The sequence below is a fragment of the Hypanus sabinus genome, chromosome 11 (genome assembly GCF_030144855.1).
Source record: "Hypanus sabinus isolate sHypSab1 chromosome 11, sHypSab1.hap1, whole genome shotgun sequence".
NCBI lineage: Eukaryota > Metazoa > Chordata > Chondrichthyes > Myliobatiformes > Dasyatidae > Hypanus > Hypanus sabinus.
The window spans coordinates 622,862-648,399 of NC_082716.1; the positions used below are offsets into that span (position 1 = coordinate 622,862).

General features: G+C 44.0%; 1 protein-coding gene across 1 annotated transcript in view; it reads right to left on the reverse strand.

Annotated features, from left to right (window-relative positions):
* The window catches only part of LOC132401644 (mitochondrial adenyl nucleotide antiporter SLC25A24-like), an 88,184-nt gene that overhangs the window by 33,041 nt on the left and 29,605 nt on the right, over positions 1-25,538 (reverse strand). The gene's annotated exons all lie outside the window — the stretch shown is intronic.

A 25,538-nucleotide genomic window follows, 5' to 3' on the forward strand; every position in this document is an offset into this window, starting at 1 on the left:
GTGAACAGCCAGAAGTGGTAGTACATGTCGGCACAAATGACGTCGGGAAGAAGAGGAAAGAAATTCTGCAGCGAGACTTCAGAGAACTCGGAAGAAGGCTGAAAAGAAGGACCTCCAGGGTGGTTATCTCCGGTTTGCTTCCAGTTCCTAGTGCTGGTGAGGGCTGGAATAAGGAGATATCGGATCTGAATGTGTGTCTGAGGAGCTGCTGTGGTAAGCAGTATTTTATATTCACTGAGATCTGTTTTGGGGTAAGGATGATTTGTACAAAGGAGACGGGTTGCACCTTAACAGGCAGGGGACCAGCATTCTGGCAAGCAGACTTGCCACTGCTACACAGGTGTGTTTAAACTAATAAGTGGGGGGGGGGGGGGGAAGAGAAGACGAACTGCAAATATAAGGATGGAGTTAAAGGGAAAGTGAGAATAAGAAAAGTGAAGAAAGACGACAGAATTAAAGGGGCAGAAAGCTCAGGAAGGGATCGGAGAGTATGGCCAAGTGCAATAGGGATGGATGTGAGAAGCGAGGGGAGTGATGGATTAAAAATATTGTATATGAAATAAAGTGGAGCTTGAGGCTCTGTTGGAAATTGGCAAGTATGATGTTGTAGGAATAACAGAGACATGGCTGCAAGAGGACCAGAGCTAGGAAATGAATATTCAAGGGATATACGTCCTATTGAAAGGACAGAGGGGGTGGGGTGGCTCTGTTTGTGAGGAATGAAATTCAGTCCCTTGCGAGGGGTGACATAGAATTAGGAGATGTCGAGTCAGTATGGATACTGAGAAATTGTAATGGCAAAAAGACCCTAATGGGTGTTATCCACTGGCCCCCAAATATTAGCCTGGATATAGGGTGCAAGCTGAATCAAGAGTTACAATTAGCATGTTGCAAAGGTAATGCTACAGTTGTAATGGGGGATTTCAACATGCAGGTTGACTGGGAAAATCAGGTTGGTACTGGACCCCAAGAAAGGGAGTTTGTGGAGTGCCTCTGAGATGGATTCTTAGAGCAGATTGTACTGGAGCCTACCAGCGAGAAGGCAATTCTGGATCTAGTGTAGTGTGATGAACTGGATTTGATAAGGGAACTCGAGATAAAGGAGCCATTAGGAGGTAGTGACCATAACATGATTAGATTTAATCTACAATTTCAGAGGGAGAAGGGAAAATCGGAAGTGTCAGTATTACAGTTGAACAAAGGGGACTATGGAGCCATGAGGGAGGAACTAGCCAAAGTTGACTGGAAGGACACCCTAGCAGGGATGACAGTGGAACAACAAGGGCAGGTATTTCTGGGAATAATACAGAAGGTGCAGGATCAGTTCATTCCAAAGAGGAAGAAAGATTTTAAGGGGGTTAGGGGATGACTGTGGCTGACAAGGGAAGTCAAGGACAGTATAAAAATAAAAGAGAAGGATAACATAGCAAAGGTGAGTGGGAAGCCAGAAGATTGGGAAACTTTTAAAGAGCAACAGAAGAAAACTAAAAAGGCAAGACAGGGAGAAAAGATGAGGTACAAAGGTAAGCTAGCCAAGAATATAAAGGAGGATAGTAAAAGCTTCTTTAGGTATATGAAGAGGAAAAAATTAGATAAGACCAAAGATGAGCCCCTGAAAGCAGAAAAGGGTGAACTTATTATGGGGAACAAGGAAATGGCAGTTGAGTTGAACAGGTACTTTGGATCTGTCTTCACTAGGGAAGACACAGACAATCTCCCAGATGTAATAGTGGCCAGAGGACCTAGGGTAACGGAGGAACTGAAGAAAATTCACATTAGGCAGGAACTGGTGTTGGGTAGACTGATGGGACTGAAGGCTGATAATTCCCAGGGCCTGATGGTCTGCATCCCAGGGTACTTAAGGAGGTGGCTCTACAAATCATGGACACATTGGTAATCATTTTCCAAAGTTCTCTTGATTCAGGATCAGTTCCTGAGGATTGGAGGGTAGCTAATGTTATCCCACTTTTTAAGAAAGGAGGGAGAGAGCGATAACAGGGAATTATAGACCAATTAGCCTGACATCAGTGGTGGGGAAGATTCTGGAGTCAATCATAAAAAATGAAATAGCAGCACATTTAGACAGCAGTAACAGGATTGGTCTGAGTCAGCATGGATTTATGAAGGGGAAATCATGCTTGACTAATCTTGTGGAATCTTTTTCAGGATGTAATTATGAAAATGGACAAGGGAAAGCCAGTGGATGTAGTGTACCTGGACTTGCAGAAAGCCTTTGATAAGGTTCCACATCAGAGATAAGTGGGCAAAATTAGAGCTCATGGTATTGGGGGTAGGGTCCTGACATGGATAAAAATTGGTTGGCAGACAGGAAACACAGATTAGGGATTAACAGGTCCTTTTCAGAATGGCAGGCAGTGACTAGTGGGGTACTGCAAGGCTCGGTGCTGGGACCGCAGCTATTTACAATATACATTAATGATTTAAATGAAGGGATTAAAAGTAACATTAGCAAATTTGCAGATGACACAAAGCTGGGTGGCAGTGTGAAATATGAGGAGGATGTTAGGAGAATGCACGGTGACTTGACCAGGTTGGGTGAGTGGGCAGATGCGGTTTAATGTGGGTAAATGTGGGGGTTATCCACTTTGGTGGCAAGAACAGGAAGGCAGATTACTATCTGAATGGAGGCAAGTTAGGAAAAGGGGAAATACAACGAGATCTAGGTGTCCTTGTTCATGAGTCACTGAAAGTAAGCATGCAGGTACAGCAGGTAGTTTAGAAAGCAAATGGCATGTTGGCCTTCATAACAAGGGGAGTTGAGTATAGGAGCAAAGAGGTCCTTCTGCAGTTATACAGGGCCCTGGTGAGACCACACCTGGAATATTGTGTTCAGTTTTGGTCTCCAAATTTGAGGAAGGACATTCTTGCTATTGAGGGAGTGCAAGGTAGGTTCACAAGGTTAATTCACGTGATGGCGGGACTGTAATATGTTGAAAGATTGGAGCGAATGGACTTGTAGACTAGAATTGATTACTTTCTTATTGATCATCGGTTATTAACGGATGTTATTGATTGTAAATATGATTCTATTACTATTTTGGATCATGCACCTTTGAAGTTATCTATTAAGATTCCGGACTTTTCCAATAATGTTAGATCTTGGAGACTTAATGCTTCTCTGCTTCAAGACCCAGAATTTGTCACCTATATAAAACAGCAAATTGATTTGTTTTTCTCAACAAACTATACTGAAGAAATTGACAGAGGAATACTTTGGGACTCTTTCAAAGCTTTTATCCATGGACAAATTATTTCGTATTCCGCTGGTAAAAGGAAACAAAGATATTTAGATATTGCTTTATTAGTGGATAAAATTAAGGAAATTGATAAGATTTATTCCGTGACTCCTACCATAGAACTTTATAAGAAGAGAGTTGAGCTTCAAATGGAACATAGCTTATTATTATCTTCTTCAATTGAAAATCAATTAATTAGGACCAGAGCTCAATTCTATATTCACAGTGATCAAACTGGTAAACTGTTAGCTAATCAATTAAAAGCTATTTCGACCAAGCGACAAATTATTAAAATTCGTAAACAAGACGGTAATTTAACTACTGATCATAAAGAAATCAATAATACTTTTCAAGATTTTTATAAATCTTTATATCAATCAGAATTTGATGGTGACCTGTCCATGATGGATAATTTTTTTTAACAATTTGAATATTCCTAAACTGATTGGTGAAGATCGTAGCTTGTTCTATGGCCGAAATAGGTGAGGCTGTCTCATCAATGAATTCAGGGAAAGCTCCTGGTCCTGATGGTTATATTGTAGAATTTTTCAAAACTTTTTCTTCTTTGCTTTCCCCTTGGTTATGTGAAATCTTTAACGATGCATTTGCTAAGAAGAGATTACCTCAATCTTTTTATGAAGCTACTATTTCTCTAATTCTTAAAAAAAGATAAAGATCCTACTTTATGTATATCTTATCGCCCTATATCATTATTAAATGTAGATTCTAAGATTCTTACAAAAATTTTAGCCACTAGATTAGAAAAGGTACTACCACAGATTATTTCAGAAGATCAAACTGGTTTCATCAAGAATCGGTATTCTTTTTTTAATGTTAGAAAATTGATTAATATAATTCATACTTCATCACCCACAGTCCCAGAATGTGTTATCTCATTAGATGCTGAAAAAGCCTTTGATAGAGTTGAATGGACATATTTATTTAATGCACTGAGAAATTTTAATTTTAGTCCTAATTTTATATCATGGATTAAACTATGGATTAAACCTGTTGCTTCTGTTCTTACAAATAATTATAGATCCTCCTTTTTTCAATTATCTCGTGGTACGAGACAAGGTTGTCCTTTAAGTCCTTTATTATTTAATATTGCATTAGAACCTTTAGCCATTGCTATTCGTGAATCTCCTAATATTTTTGGTATTACCCGTAATGAGAAATCATATAAATTATCACTTTATGCTGATGATTTGCTGTTATATATTTCTGATCTTGATAGATCTATTCCCACTATTTTATCCTTGTTGGCTCAATTTGGTAGTTTTTTTGGTTATAAATTAAACTTAGATAAGAGTGAATTATTCCCTTTAAACGCGCAAACTTTATTGAATGACAGGATTCCATTTAAAGTTGTTACTGATAATTTTATCTATTTAGGTATAAAAATTACCAAGAAATATAAAGATTTATTTAGACTGAATTTTTTACCTATGCTTCTTCAAATACAACATCTTACTACAAGATGATCTCCCTTATTCCTATCATTAGTTGGTCGGATTAATGCTATTAAAATGATGATTTTACCGAAATTTTTATATTTATTTCAAGCCTTACCAATTTTTATTCCTAAATCCTTTTTTGACAACATTGATTCAAAAACTTCCTCATTTGTGTGGCAAAATAAAAACCCCAGGTTAAGTAAAAGGCAATTACAAAAATCTAAAAAAGATGGTGGTTTAGCTTTACCTAACTTTAGATTTTATTATTGGGCGAATAATATTCGTAACCTAACGTATTGGAAATTAGATTTGGACTCATTATTGTGTCCGCAGTGGGTAAATTTGGAATGCAATGAGGTAAAGGGATATTCTTTATTCTCTGTTCTTGGTTCTTCTCTTCCTGCTGATTTAGTTAAATTCAATAAACAGATATCTAATCCTGTTATTAAACACACATTACGAATTTGGTTTCAATTTCGGAAATTTTTTACTCTGAAAAACTTTGTTCTTGATAGCCCTATTTTATTTAATTTTTTCTTTAAACCTTCCTTGACAGATCAAGCCTTTAGCATATGGAAAAGGAAAGGTATAAAATGTTTTTGTGACCTTTTTTTTGAAGGTACTTTGATGTCTTTTGACCAACTTTCCGATAAATTTAAATTACCTAAATCTAATTTCTTCAGATATTTACAAATCAGAAATTTTTTACATAAAGTTTTACCATCTTTTCCCAACTCAACTTCAACGGATTTCTCAGATTTGATTTTTACCTTAAATCCTTGTCAGAAGGGATTAGTTGCTTTTATTTACAACATGATTATGAAGATACAACCAGAGATGTCTGATAGAATTAAACAACAATGGGAAAAAGAACTTCGATACAATATACCAACAGATAAATGGGAAAAAATTTTACAAATGGTTAATTCTTCTTCTATATGTGCTAAACATGCTTTAATACAATTTAAAATTGTACATAGAGCTTATTTGTCTAAAGATAAACTTGCTCGATTTTATTCTCATATTAACCCTCAATGTGACAGATGTCATTCAGAAGTGGCTTCACTGACCCACATGTTTTGGTCGTGTCCCACTTTACATAACTATTGGAAGGACATATTCGTTACCATTTCCTCAATTGGGAACATCGATTTACAACCTAACTTTATTACTGCAATCTTTGGTATACCAAATGAGGATGGTAATCAGTTTTCTCCTTCAATCAGACGAATGAATGCTATTGTAACATTAATGGCCAGAAGGTCTATATTACAAAATTGGAAAGAAGTAAACCCTCCTACCACGTCTCAGTGGCTTTTTCAAACTATTTCTTATCTGAGTTTGGAAAAAATTAGAAGCACTATTTTTGACTCGTCAATTAAATTTGAAGAAACTTGGGGACCGTTCATTCGACATTTTCATATGAATTAATTCGGCCTTTCCCAGACCTTCTCTCTGTTTATTCTTGTTCAGGTATGGAGTTCCGGAGTTCTTTGACACTATCATATACTTATAAACTGTTATTATTGCCCATGTTAGTTTTAGTTTAGTGTTTGTTTCATATATATATTTTCTTTCACACATTTTTAATTTTTTTTTCTTTTTCTTTTGATGATTATTTTTTTTTCATATATAATTAAATAGACTCGATTGATTAATGTACTTTTTTTTGTTGATGTTTAATAGATATTATTATCCTATTATCAATGTAATCTTAAGTCTATTGTATTCATAACCTATTCATTATTATGTTATGTTTTTTTTATATTTATATGAAACTCAATAAAAAGATTGAAAAAGAAAGAAAAAGGACTTGCAGACACTGGAATTTAGAAGGATGAGAGGAGATCTGATTGAAACATATAAGATTATTAAGGGATTGGACATGCTAAAGGCAGAAAACATGTTCCCGATGTTGAGGGAGTCCAGAACCAGAGGCCACAGATTAAGAATAATGGGTAGGCCATTTAGAAGTTGAGGAAAAACTTTTTCACCCAGAGAGTTGTGGATTATGGAATGCTCTGTCTCAGGAGGCAGTGGAGGTCAATTTTCTGGATGTTTTCAAGAAAGAATGATATATATAATTATCTGGATAGACAGGGTCTGATTAGGAATAGTCAGCATGGATTTGTGCGTGGAAGGTCACGTTTGACAAATCTTATTGAATTTTTTGAAGAAGTTACGAGGAAAGTTGACGAGGGTAAATCAGTGGATGTTGTCTATATGGACTTCAGTAAGGCCTTTGACAAGGTTCCACATGGAAAGTTAGTCAGGAAGGTTCAATCATTAGGTATTAATATTGAAGTAGTAAAATGGATTCAAAAGTGGCTGGATGGGAGATGCCAGAGAGTAGTGGTGGATAACTGTTTGTCAGGTTGGAAGCCAGTGACTAGTGGTGTGCCTCAGGGATCTGTACTGGGTCCAATGTTGTTTGTCATATACATTAATGATCTGGATGATGGGGTGGTAAATTGGATTAGTAAGTATGCAGATGATACTAAGGTAGGTGGCGTTGTGGATAATGAAGTAGGTTTTCAAAGTTTGCAGAGAGATTTAGGTCAGTTAGAAGAGTGGGATGAACGATGGCAGATGGAGTTTAATGCTGATAAGTGTGAGGTGCTACATTTTGGTAGGAATAATCCAAATAGGAAATACATGGTAAATAGTAAGGCATTGAAGAATGCAGTAGAACAGAGTGATCTAGGAATAATGGTGCATAGTTCCCTGTAGGTGGAATCTCATGTGGATAGCGTGGTGAAGAAAGCTTTTGGTATGCTGGCTTTTATAAATCAGAGCATTGAGTATAGGAGTTGGGATGTAATGTTGAAATTGTACAAAGCATTGGTAAAGCTGAATTTGGAGTATTGTGTACAGTTCTGGTCACCGAATTATAGGAAAGATATCAACAAAATAGAGAGATACAGAGAAGATTTACTAGAATGTTACCTGGGTTTCAGCACCTAAGTTACAGGGAAAGGCTGTACAAGTTAGGTCTTTATTCTTTGGAGCGTAGAAGGTTGAGGGGGGACTTGATAGAGGTATTTAAAATAATGAGGGGGATAGATTGAGTTGACATGGATAGGATTTTTCCATTGAGAGTTGGGGAGATTCAAACAAGAGGACATGATTTGAAAGTTAGGGGGTAAAAGTTTAAGGGTAACACGAGGGGGAATTTCTTTACTCAGAGAGTGGTAGCTGTGTGGAATGAGCTTTCAGTAGAAGTGGTAGAGGCAGGTTCGGTATTGTCATTTAAAGTAAAATTGGATAGGTATATGGACAGGAAAGGAATGGAGGGTTATGGGCTGAGTGCGGGCCAGTGGGACTAGGTGAGTGTAAGTGTCGGCATGGACTAGAAGGGCCGAGATGGCCTGTTTCCGTGCTGTAATTGTTATGTGGTTATAAAGAGTTAGATAGAGCTCTTAAAGATAGCGGAGTCAAGGGATATGGGGAGAAGGCAGGAACGGGGTACTGACTGTGGATGATCAGCCATGATCACATTGAATGGCAATGCTGATTCGAAGGGCCGAATGGCCTACTCCTGCACCTATTGTCTATTTGGCCCATTTGACTCAATCAATGCCTCAGACAACACCACGACTTGTTAAGTCCACATTGATGCGATGGTGCTAATCTGAGTGAAAGTCTGTTTCTCCACAGATACTATGTGACCTGCTGAATATTTCAGGCATGTTATTTGAGGGAGGAGGGAAGCTCTCTAGAATAGAGAGTCAGAATTTATGGAAACTGTTCAGTAAACACTCCTCTCATCCCACCTTCCACTCCTGCTCCATGCAAATCTTGGCTGAGACCCTACATGCAATGAATTTACGATCATCATAAGAAAAGGTTTTCTCACATCCCATCTCTGTCTTGCATCCTCTGCATTGGCTTCACCAGTTCAGTGTCAGGAGATAATCATAGACCTATAGAATTCTACAGGCCCTTTGATTCGGAACAAGAAGGCAGTGGGAGAGCACCTAAGGATTTCCAGTGGGAAGATAGTTTGAGTTCTCGGGGGAAAAGAGAAGCCAGACTGCGCAGGCGTGTAACGTCAGCCAGTTGAGCGCAAACAATTTAAAAAAAGGCAGCCATATCCAGCGGGCAGTGGAGTGAGAAGAAGCAGAGCGAAAGGGCTTTGACTCAACGGGACAAGGTGAGGCAGTTGTTGATTGCAAAAGGAGGTAGTATGTGTGTGAGGCCAGTTTTCTGTGGTAGGTGTCAGATATGGGAGGTCCTGGAGTCTCCCGGCATCCCAGACGGCCACATCTGCACCCGGTACATCGAGATGCAACTCCTAAGAGACCGTGTTAGGGAACTCGATGTCCTTCGTCTGGTCAGGGAGAGTGAGGAGGTGATAGAGAGGAGTTATAGGCAGGTGGTTACAAGTGGGTCAGTCAGGAGGGGGAAGGGGAAGAGTCAGGTACTAGAGAGTACCCCTGTGGCTGAACCCCTTGACAATAAGTACTCCTGTTTGAGTACTGGGGGGAAGGGGGGGAACAGCCTACCTGGGGGAAGTGACAGTGGCCGTGCCTCTGACACAGTGTCTGGCCCTGTGGCTCAGAAGGGTAGGGAAAGGAAGAGGAAGACAGTAGTGATAGGGGACTCTATAGTCAGGGGTTCAGACAGGCGATTCTGTGGACGCAGGAAAGAAACTCGGATGGTAGTTTGCCTCCCAGGTGCCAGGGTCCGGGATGTTTCTGATCGCGTCCAAGATATCCTGTGGTGGGAGGGAGAACAGCCAGAGGTCGTGGTACATATTGGTACCAATGACATAGTTAGGAAAAGGGAAGAAGTCCTGAAAGAAGACTACAGGGAGTTAGGAAGGAAGTTGAAAAGCAGGACCTCAAAGGTAGTAATCTCGGGATTACTGCCTGTGCCACGTGACAGTGAGAATAGGAATAGAATGAGGTGGAGGATAAATGCGTGGCTGAGGGAATGGAGCAGGAGGCAGAGAATCAGATTTCTGGATCATTGGGACTGGATACTGGATCTAGTTCTGGGTAATGAACCTGGTCAGGTGACAGACCTCTTGGTGGGGGAGCATTTTGGTGAGAGTGACCACAACTCCCTGAGCTTCAGCATAACTATGGAAAAGGATAAAGTCAGATGAAATGGTAAAGTGCTTAACTGGGGAAGGGCTACCTTTGAAGGGATGAGGCAGGAACTAGCGAGAGTAAATTGGAAACAGATGTTCAAAGGGGAAAGCACAGAAGTAATGTGGGAGAAGTTTAGAGACCACTTGAGCTGGGTTCAGGATAGGTTTGTCCCACTGAGGCAAGGAAAAAATGGTAGGAAAAGGGAACCGTGGCTGACAAAACATGTGAAGCCACTCGTCAAGAGGAAAAAGGAAGCACGTGTTAGATATAAAAAGCAGGAAGTAGGAGGGGCTCATGAGAAATATAGGCTAGCCAGGAAGGAGCTAAAGAAAGGACTTAGGAGAGCTTGAAGGGGGCATGAGAAGGCCTTGGCATGTAAAATTAAGGAGAACCCCAAATATGTGAAGAACAGGAGGATGACTATTGCAAAGGTGGGACAGCTAAAGGATAAAGAGGGCAACATATGCCTGGAGGCGGAGGAGGTTGGGGAGATCCTAAATAAATACTTTGCTTCAGTATTCACAAGTGAAAAGGATCTTGATTAGGGTGAGGTCGAAATAGAACAGGCCTGTGTGCTGGACAATGTGGAGATTACAGAAGAAGTAGTGCTGGATCTTCTTAAAAACATCAAGATTGATAAATCCCCAGGGCCAGATAAGATACACCCCAGGTTGTTGTGGAAATTGAGAGAAGAGATCGCTGGAGCATTAGCTATGATCTCTGAATCCTCTTTGGATAAAAAATTGGCTTAAAGGAAGAAAGCAGAGGGTAGTTGTGGAAGGAAAGTATTCTGCCTGGAGGTCGGTGACTAGTGGAGTGCCGCAGTGATCTGTCCTGGGACCCCTGCTATTTGCGATTTTTAAAAATGACTTGGATGTAGAGGCAGAAGGATGGGTGAGTAAGTTTGCGGAAGACACGAAGATTGGAGGAGTTGTGGATGGAGCTGTATGTTGTCGAAGCTTACAAGAGGATATAGACAGGCTGCAGAGTTGGGCAGAAAAGTGGCAGATGGAGTTCAATCCGGACAAGTGTGAGGTGATGCATTTTGGAAGGACAAACCAGAAGACTGAGTACAGGATTAATGGTCAGTTACTTAAGAGTATGGATGAACAGAGGGACCTTGGGGTTCAAATCCATACATCCTTCAAGGTCACTGCACAAGTTGATAGGGTAGTTAAGAAGGCCTATGGGATACTAGGCTTCATTAACAGTGAGATTGAGTTCAAGAGTAGAGAGGTCATGTTGCAACACTACAAATCTCTGGTGAAACCGCACTTAAGAATATTGTGTTCAATTCTGGTCACCACATTATAGGAAGGATGTGGAAGCTATGGAGAGGGTGCAGAGGAGATTTACCAGGATGTTCAAACAACTCACACAAAATGCTGGTGGAACACAGCAGGCCAGGCAGCATCTATAGGAAGAAGCCCGTCAAGCCACCTCCTAATTTTGACTCATCTTTTTTCTCCAGTCCTAATGAAGGGTCTCGACCCAAAATGTCAGCTATACTCTTTTCCATAGATGTTGCCTGGCCTGTTGAGTTACTCCAGCATTTTGTGTGTGTTGCTAATCTTGATCCGATAGTCTTTTGAAGTTCTTGCATATCTTATTCCTTGTAATTCTCTCCAGTAATATAACTACCACAGATGTTAGGATTATGAGTCTATCTTATTTTGTAGCCTAAATAAATACAAAACATACATGTCTTTAGTCTTCATACATGTCTCCTGCTGCTACCAATGATGCAACTCATTCAGCGCTCCCGCAATTTCTTTTCTAGCCTTCCACAGTTTTCTTGGAAATAGCTAGTTAGGAGCGGAGACTTGACCACCTTCACTCACCTCAAGATGTTCACCACAACTTGTGTTGAAATGTGGACATTCTCATGAACTAGCTCAAATTCTTAAGTCTTCATGTTTTTCTTCATGATAAAAGCAGAGGAGAAATATTTGTGAACATGCCTATCTCCTGCAGCTCTATACAGTATGCCCAGCTCCTGCAGCTCCACACGGTGTCCCCGTCTCCTGCGGCTCCACACGATCTGCCATATCCTGCAGCTCTTGAGCCCTCCTGTCCTAGGCTGCCCCAACTCAGAATCATCGTTTCCACATCTACACTGTCTAGGCCTTTCAATTTTCAAAAGGTTTCAGTGAGACCTCCCCCTCATCCTTCTAAATTCCAGTGAGTAAAGACCCAGAGCTCGCAAACATACCTCATACCTTTCATTTCATTCCCTTTCATTCCTGCAGCCATCCTTGTGAACCTCCTCTGAACACTCTCCAATGCCAAAATATCTTTTCCTAGATGAGGAGCCCAAAACTGGTCACAATACTCAAGGTGAGGCCTCATCAGTGCCTTTAAAACCCTCAGCATCACATCCCTGCTCTTGGATTGTAGACCTCTTGAAATGAAAGCTAACACTGCACCACTGACTCAACCTGCAGGTTAACCTTTAGGGTGTTCTGGACAAGGACTTTCAAGTCCCTTTTCAACACATATTTTCAGATTTTCTCCCCCTTTAGAAAATAGTCCACACATTTAGTTCTACTACCAAAATGCATAAACATTCATTTTTAAAATTTGTATTTCATTTGCACTTTCTTGTCCATTATCTTAATCTGTCTAAGTCCTTCTGTAGCCTACCTGTTTCTTCAACCCTACCTGCCTTTCCACCAATCTTCATATCATCTGCTAACTTGGCAACAAAGCCATCTGTTCCATCATCTAAATCATTGATATATAGCATAAAAAGAAGCGGTTCCAACATCGACCGCTGCAGAACACCACTAGTCACTGGCAGCCAACCAGACGAGGATCCTTTTATTGCCACTCACTGCTCCTACCAATCAGCTAATGCTGTAACCATGCCAGTAAATTTCCTGTAATACCACGGGCTCTTAACTTGGTAAGCAGCCTCATGTGTGGTACCTCATCAAGAGCTTCTGAAAGTCCCCTTTATCTATCCTACTCGTAAACTCCTCAAAGAATTTCAACAACTTTGTCAGGCAAGATTTTCCTTTAAGGAAATCATGCTGACTTTGTCCTATCTTGTTCTGTGCACCAAGTACTCCATAACTTCATCCTTAACAATTGACTTCAACATCTTCACAACCACTGAGGTCAGGCAAACTGGTCTATAATTTCCTTTCTGCTGCCTTCCTCCTTTCTTAAACAGTGGAGTGATAATTGCAATTTTCAGGTCCTCAGGCACCATGCTAGGGTCCAATGACTTTTGAAAGATTACTCCAAATCCTTCCACAATCTCTACCACTATATCTTTCAGAACCCTAGGATGCAGTTCATCTGGTCCAGGTGACTTATGTATCCTTTGGTCTTTCAGCTTTTTGAGCACTTTCTCCCTTGTAATTGTAACTACATTCACTGCTCTTCCCTCGCACCCTTCAACATCTGGGACACTACTAGTGTCTTCTACAGTGAAAACTGATACAAAACATTCACTTAGTTCATCTGCCATCTCCTTGTTCTCTGGCCACACTTTCTAGCGGTCTTATATCTGCTCTCATCTCTCTTTTATTTTTACATACTTGAAAAAGCTTTTACTATCCACTTAAGTATTGTTTGCTAGCTTGCTTTCATATTTGAACTTTTCTGTCCAAATGATTCTTTCAGTTGCTCTCTGTAGGATTTTAAAACTGCAAATGTCACTGTACTCTTCAAGAAGGGACAGAAGCAGAGGAAAGGCAGTTATAGGCTAGTTAGTCTGACCTCAATGGAAGGGAGATATTGGGAGTCATTGTTAAGGAAGTGGTTTCAGGGGACTTGGAGGCACATAATAAAATAGACTTTAGTCAGCATGGTTTCCTAAAGAGAAAATCTTGCCTGACAAATCTGTTGGAATTCATTTAAGAAATAATAAGCAGGAGAGACAAAGGAGAATCAGTTGTTGTGTACTTGGGTTTTCAGAAAGCCTCAATAAGCATTCAGGAAGCTGCTTAATAAGCTATGAGCCCATGGTATCGCAGGGTAGACTCTAGCATGGATAAAGCAGTGGCTGATTGGTAGGAGGCAAGGAGTGGGAACAAAGGGAACCTTGCCTGTTTGGCTTCTGGTGACCAGTGGTGTTACACAGGGGTTTGTGTTGGGACTGATTATTTTTATGTTATATATCAATGATTTGGATGATGGAATTGATAGCTTTGTCGCAAAGTTTGTAGGTGATACTGATATAAGTGGAGGGACAGGTAGCTTTGAGGAAGTAGAAACGCTACAGTAGGACTAAAACAGATTAAGAGAATGGACAAAGAAATAGCAGTAGAATACAGTGTCGGGAAATGTACGGTCATGCACTTTGGTTTAAAATAATGAAACGGTTGACTATTTTCTAAATGGAGAGAAGATACTATAAAACTGAAGCGCAAGGGGGCTTGACAGCCCTCGTGCAGGATTCCTTAAAGGTAAGTTTGCAGGTTGTGTCTATAGTGAGGAAGGCAAATGCGATGTTAGCATTCATTTCAAGAGCAGTAGAATATAAAAACAAGCAAGTAATGTTGAAGCAACACATACAACACGCTGGAGGAACTCAGCAGGTCAGGCAGCATCCGTGGAAACGAACAGTCAATGTCTCTGGTCGAGAACCTTCGTCAGGACTGAAGAGGGAGGGGCAGGGACCCTATAAAGAAGGTGTGGGGAGGATGGGAAGAGGAGGCTGGTAGGTTCCAGGTGAAAAACCATTACGTGGAAAGGTAAAGGGGTGGGGGAGAGGAAGCAGGGAGGGGATAGGCAGGAAAGGTGAAGAAGGAATGTAAGGGGAAAGCACCATGGGTAGTAGAAGGAGGCGGAAACATGAAGGAGGTGATAGGCAGCTGGAGGAGGAGGCAGAGGGAAACTGGGATGGGGGAAGGGGGGAGGGAAATACCAGAAGCTGGAGAATTCAATGTTCATGTCAAGGGGCTGAAGACTACCCAGATGGTACATGAGGTGTTGTTCCTCCAACCTGAGTTTGGCCTCATCATGGCAGTAGAGGAAGCCAAGTGTGGACATATCCAAATGGGAATGTGAAGCAGGGTTGAAGTTGGTGGCAACCGGGAGATTCCGTCTGTTGTGGCAGACAAAGTGGTCCCCCAATCTGCGTCGGATCTTGCCGATGTAGAGGAGGCTGCACCGGGAGCACCTGATGCAATAGATGAGCCTAAAAGACTCACATGTGAAGTGTTGCCTCACCTGTTAGGACTGTTTGGGGCCCTGAATGGTGGAAAGAGAGGATGTGTAGGGACAGGTGTACCACTTACACTTGCAGTGATAAGTGACAGGTGGGAGATCCGTGTGGAGGGATGTGTGGACCAGGGAGTCACAGAGGGAACAATCCCTACGGAAAGCGGAGAGGGGTAGAGAGGGAAAGATGTGCTTAGTGGTGGGGTCCTGTTGAAGATGGTGACAGTTTTAGTGGTGGGATCCACGTCTCTCCCCCTCCCTTCCCTCAACCCAGTTTCCCTCTGCCTCCTCCTCCAGCTGCCTATCACCTCCTTCATGTTTCCGCCTCCTTCTACTACCCATAGTGCTTTTCCCTTACATTCCTTCTTCACCTTTCCCTCCCTGCTTCCCCTCCCCCACCCCTATATCTTTCCCCTTACTGGTTTTTTACCTGGCACATACCAGCCTTCTCTGTCCCACCCTCCCCCCACCTTCTTTATAGGGCCGCTGCCGCTTCCCTCTTCAGTCCTGACGAAGGGTCTCGGCCGGAAACGTTAACTGTTCGTTTCCACAGATGCTGCCCGACCTGCTCAGTTCCTCCAGCGTGTTGTGCGTGTTGCTTTGACCCCAGAATCTGCAAAGTATTTTGTGCTTGTAAGTAATGTTGAGACTTTATAAAGCACTGGTGAGGCCTCACTTGGACTATTATGAGCAGGCTAGGGTTCCTTTATCTGAGAAGGGATGTGCTGAAACTAGAGAAGGTTGAAAGGAGGTTCACGAAAATTATTCCACTGTGTCGACCCACTTTCCATGCAGGCGAACCAGCTCACAAAATGGTGTGCGCGTCATCAGAGAGGCCAGCCCCAAAATGGCGCTGGACCTTCTTTTTCACCAGCAAGGGGAAAAAGCCCACACGCGGGAAGACTTTTATAATGCACCTCTGATGTCATTTCCGCCCGGAGAGCGGGAACTGAACTGCGTAAAAGCCAGTGCCGCGAAGTTTGAATAAACTAGTCTGGAGTGCAACTTACAGACTGCGTGTCGTTATTTCTAGCTCTGTGTGTAGCACATCGCTACATTGGTAATGCCGACTGTCCAAACGGGATTTGGACCAAAGATGATCTACTCTTCATCTGTTCACGCAGTTTCGCTAAAACTGCCAACTTTCAGGACGCTGCAACCACACGTGTGGTTTGACCAAGCAGAAGCCCAGTTCCAGATTCGGCAGATATCTTCTGATTCCACGCTTAACTATTCCATGGTGAGCTCCCTTGACCAGGAGGCAGCCGCCCAGGTTCAGGATTTCATACAGTCACCGTCGGAAGAAGGCAAATATGCAGCATTCAAAGTGCTGCTCATAGGGACCTTTGGCCTCTCACGGCGTGAGCCTGGACGGTTTGGGAGACAGGCCGCCCTCAGCATTAATGAATGAGATGCTGGCCCTGGCTGAAGGACACAAGCCCTGCCTCATGTTTGAGCAGGTGTACCTAGAGCAACTGCCCACGGACATACTGGCTGACACATATTTCAGTGACCCCTGGAAGGTGGCGGCCAGGGCAGACGTGCTGTGGGAGGGATGGCGGGGCGTCCATCAGACAGATTACCAAGCCACGCACCCAACAGCAGGCCGGTCTAGGCCCGGCAACGGAGTGCACACAACCCAGAGGCAGGAGTGAGGAGGCCAATGAACAGTGGTGTTTTTACCACCAGCAGTGGTAAGCCAAGTTGCCGGCCCCACACCTGGACTCCATCACGCTGTCTGACAATGAATTCACCAGAATCCTGGTGGACTTTCCATTGGTTCTGGCACTGCAGTTCATGGCAGTCATGCCCAGACACGGGGTACAGCACCACATTCTGATCTAGGGACCACCCCTCCACGACTGCACACGAAGGCTCCCCCTGGACAAGCTCCGTCTGGCCAAGGAGTTCAAGAGGTTGGAGGAATTGGGGATCATTCAGCAGTCCAACAGCCCATGGGCCTCCCCCCTGCACATGGTGCCCAAAGTAGCCGGGGCTGGAAACCATGTGGCAACTAGCGCAGACTGAACAAGGCTACAACTCCAGACCGCTACCCCATGCCGCACATACAGGACTTTGCAGCAAACCTGCACGGGCCAAGCATCTTTTCCAAAGTAGACCTCATCCAGTGATACCATCAAATCCCGGTACACCCTGAAGACATCCCCAAAACAGCACTCATCACAGACTTTCCAGCGACTAATGGGATGCGGTGGGACGCGATCTGGACTTTGCGTTCATCTATTTGGACGACATCCTCATACCCAGCAGTAGTCATCAGGAGCAATTGCCCCACCTCCGCCAGCTCTACTCCCGCCTGAGTGATTTCGGCCTCACGATCAACCCGGCCAAATGCCAGTTCGGACTCGACACTATTGACTTCTTGTGCCACAGGATTACCAAAGACGGGGTAACACCTCTGCCTGCCAAGTTAGACATGATCTACCACTTTACCCGGTTCAACACAGTCAAAGGCCTGCAGGAGTTCGTTGGTATGGTGAACTTCTACCACTGCTTTCTCCCCTCAGCAGCCTGTATCATGCGCCCTTTGTTCACCCTGATGTCGGGTAAAGGCAAGGGCATTACTTGGGACAAAGAGGCCACGACCGCTTTTGTTAAAGCCAAGGAAGCCTTGGCAGTCGCTGCAATGCTGGGGTACCCCAGAATGGACGTCCCAACTGCCCTCACAGTGGATGTATCTAACACAGCAGTCAGTTGGGTGCTGGAGCAACTCATCGAGGGGCGCTGGCATCCCCTGGCGTTCTTCAGCAGGCACCTACGGCCACTCGAACTCAAGTACAGTGCCTTTGACCAGGAGCTGTTGGCACTATATCTGGCAATCCGGTATTTCAGGTTCTTCTTAGAAGGCAGGCCATTTACTGCGTTCACGGACCACAAACCGTTGACCTTCGTGTTCACGAAGGTGTCCAATCCCTGGTTGGCCCGCCAGCAGCGACATCTGTCCTACATCTCCGAATACACGATGGACATCCAGTATGTCACGGGAAAGGACAACGTTGTGGTGGACGCACTCTCCAGACCAGCTATCCAGGCCTTGTCCCTGAGGGTGGACTATGCAGCACTGGCAGAGGCGCAGCAGGCAGACAATGAGATGCCCAACTACAGGACCGCAGTCTCAGGTTTGCAGCTGCAAGTCTTCCTCGTCGGTCCAGGTGAGGACCCTCCTGTGTGACGTGGCTACCGGCCAACCTCGCCCCATCGTCCCGGCAGCCTGGCGGCGGCGAGTTTTCAACTCCATACATGGTTTGGCGCACCCATCTATCAGGACAACCATCTGTATGGTCTCCGGCAAGTTTGTGTGGCACGGACTTTGCAAACAGGTCAGCAAATGGGCCAAACAACCAAGGTGCAGCGGCACACCAAAGACCCGCCGCAGCAGTTCGAACCCACCTGCTGGAGGTTCGACCACATTCATGTGGATATCGTGGGGCCCCTGCCAGTGTCACAACGAGCGCAGTACCTCCTAACTACGGTAGACCAGTTCATGAGATGGCCAGAGGTAGTCCCGCTCACCGACACCACTGCTGATTCCTGCGCCTGAACACTGATTGCAACCTGGGTAGCACGCTTTAGGATACCGGCCCACATTACCTCCGACAGAGGCACCCAGTTCACCTCCAGCCTGTGGTCGGCTGTGGCCGGCCTGTTGGGAACACAGCTACACCACACAACTGCCTACCACCCACAGTCCAACGGACTAGTGGAACGCTTCCACTGTCACTTGAAGTTGGCTCTCATGCACCGCCTGAAAGGGCCTAACTGGGCGGACGAGCTTCCCTGGGTCCTGCTTGGAATCCGCACAGTGCCCATAGAGGATCTGCACACCTCGTCCGCCGAGCTGGTGTACGGCACGCCCCTGGTCGTCCCAGGAGAGTTCATACCAGCCCCAAGGGGGCAAGAGGAAAAACCCGCAGCAGTCCTGGACAGACTACGCGAAAGGCTCGGCAACCTGGCCCCCGTACTGACTTAACAGCACGGACAGATTCCACCCTGCATACCCAAAGACCTGCAGAACTGTAAGTTTGTACTTGTACGAAGGGGTGCTACAGTGGCCGTACGAGGTGCCGTTCAAGGTGATCACAAACAACGGGTCCATGTACCTTTTGGACATTGGGGGGAAAGAGGAGGTTTTCACGGTGGACCAACTCAAACAGGCCCATGTGGACGGCGCAGCCGGTCGAGGTTCAGGCACCACGGCGCAGAGGCAGACCACCCAAACAGAGACTGATCCAGACTGTGGACATTGGGGGGTGTCTGGCCGGTTCTGGGGGTGGGGGGTTATGTGGTGACCCACTTTCTACGCAAGCGAACTGGCTCATAAAATGGCACGTGCGTTGGCAGAGAGGCCAACCCCAAAATGGCGCTGGGCCTTCTTCATCAGCAAGGGGAGAAAGCCCGTCTGCGGGAAGAGACTTCTGTAATGCACCTCTGATGTCATTTCCACCTGGAGAGGGTGGGAACGGAGCTGCATAAAAGCCAGTGCCGTGAAGTTTGAATAAACTAGTCTGGAGTGCAACTTACAGACTGTGTGTTGTTATTTCTAGCTCTGTGTGTAGCACATCGCTACACTAGGGTTGAACAGCTTGTCATATGAAGAGCAATTGATTGATCTGGACCAGGACTCAGAAGATGAGGGGTGACCTCAATGAAACCCATCAAAACTTCTCCAAATTTTTATACCTATTTCAATCTATCCCAATTTTTATTCCTAAATCTTTTTTTGATTCCTTAGACTCTATTATTTTGTCATATCTGTGGCAGAATAAGCACTCTAGAATTAATAAAATCCATCTCCAAAAATCTAAAAAAGAGGGTGGCATGGCTTTACCTAACTTTCGTTTATATTATTGGGCAGCTAATATACGTTGTGCTACCTTTTGGTCTTTCTTCCATGGCCAACCCGAGTGCCCTGACTGGGTGGCGATGGAGCTGAGCTCCACTAAAGAATTATCTATCTCTGCACTTCTTGGCTCTGCACTCCCTAGTAGTCTGTCCAGATCAATAGCTAATCCTCTTATTAGACACACTTTGCGTATATGGGCTCAGATCAGGAAATGCTATGGTTTCCAGGGGTTTTCCGTTTCCAGCCCTGTTGCTCATAATCACCTTTTTTTACCTACTACGTACGATTCAGCATTCCAGGTTTGGTATAGGAAGGGCATTAGACATTTTGAAGATCTTTTCATTGATAATCGCTTCGCTTCTTTTCAGTAGCTCTCTGTTAAGTTCAATCTGCCCAATGCTCATTTTTTCAGATATCTCCAAATCCGACACTTTATTGCTCCTTTAATTCCTAACTTTCCTGAAATGCCTGTGAAAAATGCTATGGACCTATTTCTTTCCATGAATCCACTAGGTAAAGGCTTAATATCAATCATCCGAGATAAACTAGCAGCCTTACGACGGGCCCCCATGGATAAAATCAAAATGGCCTGGGAGCAGGATTTAAATATCTCCTTATCTGAGGAGAGCTGGGATTCAGTTCTCAAATCGGTTAACTCAACCTCTCTTTGTGCTCGCCACTGCCTTTTACAGTTTAAGATTGTTCATAGAGCCCATATGTCTAAATCTAAACTATCTTGATTCTACCTTAGCGTTAGTCCGCTCTGTGATAAATGCAAGAGGGGCGTGGCCTCTCTCATCCATATGTACTGGTTCTGTCCTAGCTTGGAGAAATTCTGGAAAGATATCTTCACTACGTTATTGTGTATTCTGAATCAACATCTAGAACCAAACCCCTTAATTGCTCTGTTCGGTTTTTGGGGCGAGACAGATTTATGTCTGGGCCCGACCAAATGCCGAATATTATCCTTTGCCTCTCTCCTGGCTAGAACGCTTGATCCTCCTCAGATGGAGAGATGCTGCCCCACCCACTCATGCTCAATGGCTTAACGACATCATGGCCTGTTTGGACCTCGAAAAATTTCATTATTCAGTTCTCAATTCGGATCTAAAGTTCCATAAGGTCTGGGGACCTTTTATCGAGTACTTTCATAACCTTCCTCTTGACTAGGGTTTTTTTTTCTTTTCGGTCCCTTGCTTTCAGCTCCTTTTTTTTCTCTGGTAGAAGGCATTATTATCCTCTGTTGCTGAGTGTATTCACAGTCTGGGAGTTTGGCTGTCCTGACCTATACTCTCTATATTGTGTTGTGGTTGGTCTGGAGTTGCTGTTGTTTTTTCTTGTGTTGTGGGGCTTGGGGAGGACACTAAGCTTACTTGTCTTTAATTCAGGTGCTTTTTTTTGTTAAATTCTCTTCCTTTGTAGCATATTGTTATTGTATGCTTAATTTTGCACTGTTTTAATGTTCCTCATTGGGATTTGGGGTATTTAATTTGTAAAATGTTTTGAAAAACTAATAAAAAAATTTAAAAAAAATGAAACCCATCAAATGGTGAAAGGCCTAGAGTGGATGTGGCAAGGATGTTTCCTATGTTGGGAGAGTTTGACCAGAGGAAACAGCCTCAGAATAGTGGGGTGTCTTTTAGAAGATGAGGAGGAATTTCTTTAGCCAGGGAGTGGCGAATAGAAACACAGAAAACCTACAGCACAATACAGGCCCTTCGGGTCACAAAGTTGTGCCGAACATGTCCTTACCTTAGAAATTGTCGAGGCTTACCCATAGCCCTCTATTTTTCTAAGCTCCATGTACCTATCCAGGAGTCTATTAAAAGACCCTATCATATCTGCCTCCACCACCATTGCCGGCAGCCCATTCCACGCACTCACTACTCTCTGCATAAAAAACTTATCCCTGACATCTCCTCTGTACCTACTTCCAAGCACCTTAAAACTGTGCCCTCTCATGCTAGCCATTTCAGCCCTGGGGAAAAGCCTCTGACTATCCACATGATCAATGCCTCTCATCATTATTTATACCTCTATCAGATCACCTCTCATCATCTGTCGCTCCAAGGAGAAAAGGCTGATTTCACTCAACCTGTTCTCATAAGGCATACTCCCCAATCCAAGCAACATCCTTGTAAATCTCATCTGCACCCTTTCTATGGTTTCGACATCCTTCCTGTAGTGAGGCAACCAGAACTGAGCACAGTACTCCAAATGGGGTCTCTCCAAGGTCCTATGGTGCTGCAACATTACCTCTCGGCTCCTAAACTCAATCCCATGATTGATGAAGGCCAATGCACCGTATGCCTTCTTAACCACAGAGACAACTTGCGCAGCACCTTTGATTGTTCTATTGACTCGGACCCCAAGATCCCTCTGATCCCCCACATTGCCAAGAGTCTTACCATTAATACTAAATTCTGCCATCATACTTGACCTACTAAGATGAACCACCTCACACTTATCTGGGTTGAACTCTAATCTGCCACTTCTCAGCCCAGTTTTGCATCCTATCAGTGTCCCGTTCTATAAATGCAGTTTAGCCTAACAGACCTTCCTCCTGCTGATTGAAACATAGAAAACATACAGCGCAATACAGGCCCTTCGGACCACAAAGCTGTGCCGAACATGTCCCTACCTTAGAACTAACGAGGCTTTACCTATAGCCCTCTATTTTTCTAAGCTCCATGTTGCCACCCAGGAGTTTCTTAAAAGACCCTATCGTTTCCTCCACCATCGCCACCGGCAGCCCATTCCACGCACTCACCACACTCTGCGCAAAAAACTTACCCCTGACTTCTCCTCTGTAACTACTTCCAAGTACCTTAAAACTATGCCTTCTCGTGCTAGCCATTTCAGCCCTGAGGAAAAGCCTCTGACTATCCACACAATCAATGCCTCTCGTTATCTTGTACACCTCTTTCAGGTCACCTCTCATCCTCCATTGCTCCAAGGAGAAAAGACTGAGTTCTCATAAGGCAGGCTCCCCAATCCAGGCAACATCCTTGTAAATCTCCTCTGCACCCATGTCCTTCCTGTAGTGAGGCGACCAGACTGGTCTCACTTTTACTTCTGTATTTGCCACAGTGCTCTTGTCCTATCCCTCTGCCAGACTAGTTTAAACTCTCCTGGGCAGCCTACTAGGATTTGGTCTCCATTCCTCATGTATGGATATCCTCTACCCCATGAGAGCTCTCCGTGGTCCAAGAACCTAGATTTGAAAATATACGTGGACTAAGATGTTAACTGCCCTGTGCTATCATCAGTGGGATCATCAGTTGATCTGCCACCTGTCCTAAGCAGTTTTGGCCCGCTTATGATCAAGACTCCCTCAAGGTGGTGGGCCAGCAGTACTAAAGCACCACCTCCCACTGATGAGCTTAAAAACTTGGCATCGGCCTCTGATAGTTGGCTAACCCTAACCCTCCTCCTCCAGCTCCTCAGCCACACGTTCATCTACCCTATCATCCTATTCCCACCTTCACTAACACTAATCTTAAAAGTTCTGTTTTTATATACTCCGTCTAACTCTGTATAGGACTTAATTTCATTTGACAGCCTCTAACATTGTACCAATGACCACTGACTGCTCACTCTTCCACTTCAAAATAAGAATATAAGAAATAGGAGCAAGAGTAGGCCATCTGGCCTGTCGAGCCTGCGTCGCCATTCAATAAGATCATGGCTAATTGGCCACGGACTCACCTCCACCTACCTACCTCTTCCCCCTAACCCTTAATTCCCCTACTATGTAAAAATCTGTCCAACTGTCCATCTGTCGTCTTAAATAAAGTAGACTCCACTGCTTATTTCATATGGGAACAGTCATAGGGAACCCTACACTCTCTGGCCACTCTTCTGCCTTCCCTGGTGGTCAACACAATTTGGCCACTGATATACCTGTGGTATGTTCACCTCCCTGAGCAAGTAAACAACTCTACTGGGTCTAAAAAAACACTTACATCAACCACAGTGTTATTAAACACAGCAACAGGCCCTTCAATCTATTCAGTCTGTACTGGCCATCTTATACTAATCATGGCCACTTTCAGTGTCTTCTAGGCCAGGGTTTCTCAACCGGAGTTCTGTGAGAGATTGTGATTTTAAAAAATAAACATAGTTTTTTTGAATACACAGCACGCGATGCTAGCGCTTGCAGTGGTGGGAAGTGATGGAGCACACCCGTTAGCAATCTTGTTAGAGGTTTCTCAGCCCAGTATGGCAGTATGCAATAGGACCAAGTTTATTTGGTTGAGTCCCTTCTCAGTTTTTGATGCGAGATAGAAGAGGCTGTTGATAATTGGTGAGCACTGTATTGCATGGAGGTAAGGATGATAGGCTGATAGGCGTGAAGTGCGTTTTCCGAGCATTGAATGGACTCGCCCATTTTTATATTTTATTAACTCCAGAGAAGTAGGGAAGCACGAACAGCTGGGATGTGGATGCTTGGGTAGTCGGATCCTTCGTGCATCTCCTCTTCTCTTCAGCAGTCGCTCTTCTGGATCCCACAGAATTCTTGGCAGTTCCATGGATCGGCATTCTCCAGTGGTCTCTGTCATAAGCCAGCTGCTGCTTAAGTTGGTCTTTGTACCTCTTGCGCAGGACACCACGATCTCTCTTGCCCTGACAGAGTTCTCCGTACAGTACTACTTTCGGTAACCTGAAGTTGTCCATGTGAGACATGTGGCCTGGCCAGTGGAGCAAAGTGGCTTCAATGCTTGGAAGTTGAGCCTTCTCCAGGACCTTGTTGTTGGAGACATGATCTTGCCAGCTGATATCCATAATGGAGTGGAGGCAGCGCTGTTAGAAGCATTTGAGCAACCAGATTTGCTTGCAGTACAAGATTCAAGCTTCCGAGCCATATAGAGGTGACAACAGCAGCACTGTACACCTGGATTTTTGTGGTCAGATGAACCGGTGGTTCTTCCACACACAGGCACTGCTGGTTCTGGTGAGTTGACTGTCAATGTCCCTTAATACCGTAGTGTTGTTGAAAATGACACTGCACTGGTAGATGAACTGCTCAACCATGGTGAGATGATGGTTGTCAATGATGATCCGAGTTGGGTGATAAACACCACGAGAGGGCTTCAGACAGAGGATCACAGTGATTTTCAGACTGAAGCACCCTGATGACAGTTATAAACAGGCCTCCCAATAGTAGCTGGGATGTGGGCCAAAGGTTACAACAGGAAATAGAAAAGATGGGTCAAAAGGACAATGTTATGATATTCATGCGAGTTTGCAATTTGCAGGTCGATTGGGAAAACCAGGTTGAAAATGGATCTCAAGAGAGTGAGTTTGTTGTGAGCTCAGCTATCCTGGAATGTAAAGAACCATAGCTGATTTAGGAGCATAGAGTAAAAGAACCCCTAGAAACCAGTGATCATTATATGAATGAGTTCAATTTGAAATTTGATAGGGGGAAAGCAAAGTCTGATGTAGAATTATTTCAGTGGAGTAAAAGAAATTATAGTGAATGAGAGAGGAGTTGGCCAAATTAAATTCGAAGGAGATGCTGGCAGAGATGATAGAAGAGCAGCAATGGCATGAGTTTCTGGGAAAATGAGGAAGGTGCAGGAAAGATGTATTCCAAAAACAAAGAAATACTCAAATTGCAATATACTACCACTGTGGCTAACAAGGGAAGTCAAAGCTAATGTCAAAGCAAAAGAGAAGGCATGCAAAA